The sequence below is a fragment of the Mustela nivalis genome (assembly GCF_964662115.1).
Source record: "Mustela nivalis genome assembly, chromosome: 18".
Classification (NCBI taxonomy): domain Eukaryota; kingdom Metazoa; phylum Chordata; class Mammalia; order Carnivora; family Mustelidae; genus Mustela; species Mustela nivalis.
In genome coordinates, this window is record NC_139037.1 from 41,831,287 (window position 1) to 41,838,664 (window position 7,378).

Consider the following 7,378-nt stretch of genomic DNA (forward strand, 5'->3'; position numbering starts at 1 on the left):
AAAATAAGGTAATTTCAGAATATGCCAAATGGTATTTACAACTGGACTAAAATAGGAACATGGGAGAAAGTCTAACAAGAGGTTAAGGGAGTTTAGCAGATTCTCCTGAGTCAGTGATGTTCAGCAGAGAGCTGAATGATGAGAAGTTGCCATACAAAGGCCCACGGAAAGAGCATTCCAGAAACAGGAACTGCTGATGCAAAGGGAAGGAGGAGGGAGAAAACCGTAGCTTCCTAAAGGCTGACAGAAGGCTAGTGTGGGGCTCAAGCCATGGTCTACAAACTTGGGCATATATGAGAATCATGTGGAGAGTTCACATCCCTACAGTTTCAGAATGAGTAGGTCTGGGAAGGGACCTAAGAGACTATAGTTCCAACCATCCTAGGTGATACTGATGCTGGTGGCCATGACCACACTTAGAGAACCAGGGCGCTGGAACACAGTGACTTAGGCAGAGAGCTATGGAAGATGAGGTCAAGGAGGTCAGCACAGACCAGACCATGCAAACCTTTTAGGCCATATATAGAAGTCTGAATTTATTCTAAGAGCTTTGGAAGCCATTTAAAAGTTTTTAAGCAAGAAAGCAGAATGATCTAATTTCTGTCTTAAGTCAGTCACTCTGGTATCTGTGCCCACCACTGAATGGAGATGTTTATTAGGATCAAGGAGAGAATGTGCATGCCAGAGCTAAGAACCATACCACACCACAGCGAGCATGCAGGCTTTGCATCAGAGTGGTAGCTCCCTGACAGTAGGGACTGTTTCTTCCTTCACTAGAATTGGCTGTCCAAGGACGAAACGGCCAAGAGGAGGCCCTTCTAAGTTATTATAAATCTATTTGATAAACAGATGTCCCTAGCGTGTGCTAGAAAATGTTTAACAACTAGGTTTCAGGATTGGTGGGGAGGGGTTTGGTAGAATGGGTAACAGCAGGGTGGGGGGTGGTGAAGCCCTGATTTGTAGCACTTGCCAGTTTCCGTGGTCTATATACTCCCCTGAGGGCTGGTTTCTACCAACATCGAGATGCTGAATGTGGGTCTGGAAAGTGAGGTTTATTATCAGTTCTTGCAAGCCAGCATCACTGGACGTACCTCCCGGCACGTATGCTCAAGTGGCAGACGGAACACATCCTGTTTGAGAACATTTTCTCTCTCCCTGGCTACCTATAGTACAAGGCTCTGGCATAGGACTTTTGAGATAATAAACACTGGCTAAATGTGGCTCGCTGGGCCTGATCCAAGAGGATCTGGGTGGCTGTGTGATTGTGAGACTTCTCTGAATCCGCTGTAGGATGACAGATGGGTAAACAGAAATATTAGTGCCTGGTTAATGAATAACACAGACGGCAGCCTAGAGCCGCTACCAGGAAACAGGAGTGTAGGGAGCTGGCTTAGCCTGACTTGGGGGCCTGACCAGCAGGAAAGGGGAACCTGGCATTGACTATTTCACTTCCTCTTTCTGGAAAAGATGCTGTTGTGCCCCTTCCTCAGAAAGTCTCATCTGACCACACAGCCAGAGCTCTCCTATAGTAGTGTTGTGTGTGGCGATCGCTGTGGTTCAAGAAGGTGGGGGTGGGCAGGCTGGAGAGTGTCTGAAGGAAAACATACAGCCAAGATTCTAATCACTCCCTTAGACTTCCCTGCCCTTTACCTCCAGGTTTTTGTCAGTTCTCCCTCCCCTTTTTCTTTTTTCAGCTTTCTCTACCTTCTGCGGTTAAATACTTTGGCCCCATTTTTTTTTTTCATTTTTTTTCTCTAGTCACAGGAAATGAGGACATTTCTCATCTACAAATTGCACATTCGACCAGGAAATTGGGCCAAAGATCTCTAAGTCCTCAGTACTGGCAGTCCAGTAACCTACTTGGCAAAGGTTTCAATGTCTAGTAAAGATGAAGATGGGAGGTCAGAGAGGGAAGGGGGTGTGGCATGGGCAGCTGGCCACCAGCAGCTAACCCAAGGAGGGGCTGCCCCAAGCTCCAGTAAAATCTCAGGCTCCCTCTCCCCAGAAGTTGTCCCTTGCCATCTGGGAGGCCACATTAGGATCAGCCTCAAAGAGACAGTGTTAGGAAAGTTAATATACTGCTCTCGAATCTAGATTTTTAAAAAAATATTTATTTATTTATTTATTTATTTATTTATTTGACAGAGATCACAAGTAGGCAGAGAGGCAGGCAGGGGCAGGGTGGCAGGGGGTGGGGGGAGTAGACTCTCTGTTGAGCAGAGAGCCTGATGCAGGGCTTGATCCCAGGACCCTGAGATCATGACCTGAGCCGAAAGCAGAGGCTTAACCCACTGAGCCACCCAGGCGCCCCTCAAATCTAGATGTTTTCAATAAAAAGCCAGTAAGCACGTACTGTAGTCTAGAGTCTCTAGTGTCACAGCAGACATTACATTGTTACATTACATTGTTCCATTCAACCTTCCACAGGTGTAAGCATTTGTTAACCCACAAAAGTTTGCTGAGGCCTACTATGTGTCAGGCCCTGCTCCGGGTGCTAAAAACACAGCAGTGAAGAAGAAGATTCCTGCTCTCATGCAGCTCACACTCCAGTGGGAAAGTGGAACAGGAAGACTAATACAAAGACACTCTGAGGCAGGGCTAAGAGCTGTGAAGACACTAAGACAGATTCAGGGATAGAGAATGACCTCAGGAAAGGGAAGAGGTGGCTACTTTTGAATGAATGGCTTGGAAAGTCCTCTCCAAAGTGACCATCTGAGTTGCAACCAGAATGCCAAGAAGGGATCATGTATGCCAAGCACTGGCGTGGGAAGGTTGGGGAGGGGAGATGACGAATGCTCCAGTGTTCAACACAGTGCAAGGCTTGAATAAGCTGAACGTGCACCAAGAACACAAAGGCCAGGGTGACTGGGGCTTAGTGACTGCTAGAAGAGCCAGCAAGGGTCAGATCACAGGGATTCACAAAGGTTTTTGATTAAGCAGCGCCACAGGGGACCACGTGGGTGGCTCCGTCAGTTAAGCATCTGCTTTCGGCTCAGGTCATAATCTCGGGGTCCTGGGATGGAGCCCCGCATCGGGCTCCCTGCTCAGTGGGGAGCCTGCTTCTCCCTCTCCCTCTGCTTGTGCACTTTCTCTCTGTCAAATAAATAAAATCTTTAAGCAGCAGCAGCACAGCAGATGCCTTCTCCCTACTTCACAACAAGAAATGCTGAGGGCCAGAGGGGCTAAGTGTCATGTGTCAACCCCCATCGAGATGGGTGTTCTGACCCCAGCTCTAGGACCCCAGAAATGAGAAGCACACACTCTCTTTCATTCTCTCAATCTGTTACCCCACTGCGGAAGAGAAAGGTGGGCAGGACACACGATCCATGCCGTGGGCTTTTTGGGGGGAATAGAAAGTTGTGGAGGGAGGGAAAGACTGATTGGCAAGATTCTGAGGAAAGATAGGAAGCGGAGGCAGAGCAGACACCTAAGTGTGAGAGCAGAGACCGGCATGGAGAGCCAGCTTCTGGGATGGAGCAGTGGCCAAGGAGAGGTGGGATCCCTGGGCTCTGAGGAAGAGATAGAGGTAAAGAGACATCCCATGCTGTCCTCATGTCTGCTGGCCTGGAACAGAAACAGCAGTGTGAGGACAGAATCGTGACACCTTGGGGAATCGTAGAAAGCCTCCAGTCCAGTGATTTTCAACCCAGGCTGCACACTGGAGCCACCTGAGGAACATCTAAAAATGCCAGTGCATTTGGGTGTTTTATTTAGTTAAAGGTCCCCAGGTGCTCAGGAAGCTCAGAGGGTCACAAATCACTGTATCTGGCCCTGATGTTCTGCTGGACAAGCCAGCTGGCTTTCCAGGAAGGCAGCAGGGCACAGTGACGGGGTCTGAATTCAGGCTTACACTGTGCACCTCAGCTTCTCCGGGCTGTAGTTTTCTAACTGAGAAGAGTGGGGCTCATAAGTTATCGCAATACCGCGAGGACTGAATGAGTTTAATGTTGTACATACAAAACAGTTTGAACAGCGTCTGACAGATGTTCCCACAGTAGGTGTCCACACACGTTTATCTAAGGCCATCTTTTTAAAAGGTTATGGCCATGTTTCTGCAGAGAAGGATGCTTCTGCCTCCAAATGCTTCTCCTGGCTCGAAGAATCAATCTCCAGCTCTCTCTAGGGCGGGCAAGGCCCTGCAGGATGTGATACTCATCCATCTGCCCAAGCTCTTCTCTCTCTCCCATGCCCCCTCCCTCCCACTTCAGCTTTCTGGCTTCAGAGCCTTTGCAGGGATGTTCCCTTTTCCTGAGGTCCCCTTCCCCCAGTTCTCACAGTGGCAGAAACTTCATCTTTCAGGCTACCTGGGACTTACACTTCATTTACTCGCTGGATTTTTTTCCCCAACCCACTCCAAAGGTGCCTCCCTCTGATAGATACCCTCACTCACATTATCCCGAGTTCCTGATTTTACTGCCTTTACCACAATCTAAGATCATCTATTTTTGTCTTACCCGCTACTTTCATGAAAGACACATGTACACTTACTTTAATGAGTCAAATGGTTTGCTATGAAAAACAGTATCCCTCACCCTCTTGCCTCTCCCAGGGCATCTACCCCTTCCTGGAGGCAAGGGCTTTCACCTCTTTTCAGCTAATGACCTATCCTTTGTGTCTCTAAGAAAAACTTGCTTATGTTACTATACTTCTTCATTTTTTTCGTATCAGGTTTTATCTGTGAACTTCCCCTGATGGCAGATAAGGATTAGCACCTTTTAGCACATGCACATTTCTACTCGGTATCTCAGTTACGTCATAACTGTGTTAGAACAGGGCACCTGGGTGGCTCAGTCGGCTAAGTGTCCACCTCGTGATTTTGGCTAGGTCACGATCTCAGGGTCATGAGATTGAGCTCTGCATCAGGCTCCAGGCAAAGTCTGCTTGTTCCTTTCCCTCTGTTCCTTCCCCCGACCCCCACACTTGCTCTTTCTCAAATAAATAAATAAATTCTTTAAAAATAAACAACAACAAAGTAACTGCGTTAGAATATTCAATGCTTCTATTATTGTGACTACATAAATAGTGGAGCTCTACAAGACACCGGGATTACTCTTCTACCCCACACAACTTTTTCCCAACCCCTATAATTAATAATTACCTCATTTTTCATTTGCTTCCTTTTCTACATGCATATCACTAATTCTAACCAAATTCTTTGCCAATACCTTCAGAGGTATTAGCAAGATATGGATTTCATTTTCCTGAAGAAATCTTTTCCAGAACTTTCTGACCTGCTCCTATGCGGACTGGCGGCTGTTTATGTCAGGTATACAGCTGGTCCCTGGATGCTCTTGGAGAGGCTTTTTGCTTTACTGTTCTTCTTTCTCTTCCTTGGTTTATGCCCTCTAACAGCTTCTTTAAATAGTAAATGTTTTAGGGCTCTGCATGTCAGAAATTATTCTACCTTCATGCTTAATTGGTAAGGGCTACATAAGGAATTCTAGATTGGAAATATTTTTGTTCAGAATTTTCAAGGCATCACGATACTGCCTTCTAGCTTCCAGTCCTGTGGATAATTCCCAAAACACTTTTGATTCCTTGTTTCTGTCCTTTTTCTCATTGGAAGCCTGTAGGTGCCTTATGTTTCTGACAACTATTTGAAAATTTCATCTTTTTGTGCTAGGCATTCAATGGGCTCTTTCCATCTGTAAAATAATACCTCTCAGTTTGGGGAATTTCTCTTAAAACATGTTGTCGTTTTTTCCTTTCTTTCATTTTCTTTCTTCTCTCTTTCTGGAAGACCCATTATTTGGAGCATATTGGACCTCCTAGGCTGGCCTGCTAATTTTCCCTTCTCTCCTATTTTCCACCTCTCCACTTTTTTCTAGAGACAGAGTGAGTGTGTGTGAGAGGGCTGCAGATGGATAAAGAGAGACTCTCTTTCTCGGGCAGACTCCCTGTTGAGTGTGGAGCCCACTATAGGACTTGATCTCATGACCTGAGCCAAAATGAAAAGTCGGACACTTAACCAGTGGAGCCACCCAGGCACCCCAATCTCTCCACTTCTTTGCCCCACTTTCCGTGGTGGATGTCAAGTCTATCTTCCAAGCCGTTCCATATAATTTTTTCCTTTTTGCTACCCCTTTTCATTTCCAAGCACTCTCTTTTATTCTTGACCTTGTTTCATGGTTGCAATATCCACTCTGATCTTCCTGAGGAATTTTCATCTCCCTGCTCCAAGCTGCTTTTTTGGCATGGGTCTCTATTCCTTTATGTTAGAAGTTTTCATCAGGTATCTGGTAATTTTTGTTTGTCTATTCATCTTAAAGGGAAAGAAATCTTTTTTTAAGATTATTTATTTATTTGACAGAGAGAGAGAGATCACAAGGAGGCAGAGAGGCAGGCAGAGAGAGAGGGGGAAGCAGGCTCCCCACTGAGCAGAGAGCCTGATGCGGGGCTTGATCCCAGGACCCTGGGATCATGACCTGAGCCGAAGACAGAGGCTTAACCCACCGAGCCACCCAGGTGTCCCTAGGGAACTAATTTCTTTGAGGTATATAAAAAGCATAAAAAGGTAATAGGACATCATTCCATGGTTTACTTTAAAAGCAGAGAAAAAGAGAAGGAAAGAAAGGAAGTGAAGAAGCCAATATAGTAAAATCTCAATGACTCCTGAATCCAGGTGATGGATAAATTAGGTTCTATAGTATTATTCCCTGTACTTTCGATCATCTTTGAAAATATTCAAAGTAACAATGTGATTGTTGACAGGATTCAGTTCCTTGAAGGCTATTAAACTGAGCGCCTTAGTTCCTTACTGGCTGTGGCCTGGAGGCCTCCCTCAGTTCCATACCACGTGGGCCTCTCCACAGAGCTGACTTCCACCATAGCAAATAAGCAAGAGTGGACAAGACAGAAAGCAGCCTTCTTATAAACCTAATCGTCAGCGTGCTCTTCCACCATTTTTTCTCAGCCCTTTCTGAAAGGGAGAAAGAATTACACAAGAGTGTGAATACTAGAAGGTGAGATCACTGGGGCCATCTTGGAGGCTGCCTTCCATAGATACAAAAAAATGAATGAAAGCTATGAGCACATGAATTAGGCTTCACCATAGGGTGATTCTACCGGGTCATCTAGGTGGGGAACCTCCAACATCAACACTAAGGGTTTTTACTCTTGGGCTGATCAAATTTCCCAGAAAAACAAAAAAATTAACAAATGAGTCTTCTAATCTCCGGCCTGGAGGATGAAAGTTGCACTACCAGTCAGTTAGGAGCAAGAGGAGAAGAGGGCTGGGGGTGTCAACATCCAGCATTCCTTTAATTTCCTTTTTACCTGCTGATCCCTCTTTCAATTGTCTGGTGTCCCATGTTCCAAAGACGCTCTGTGTTATCCTCTCCAGAGAATAAAATGTAGGTCTTTTCCTGGGTGAGGAGAA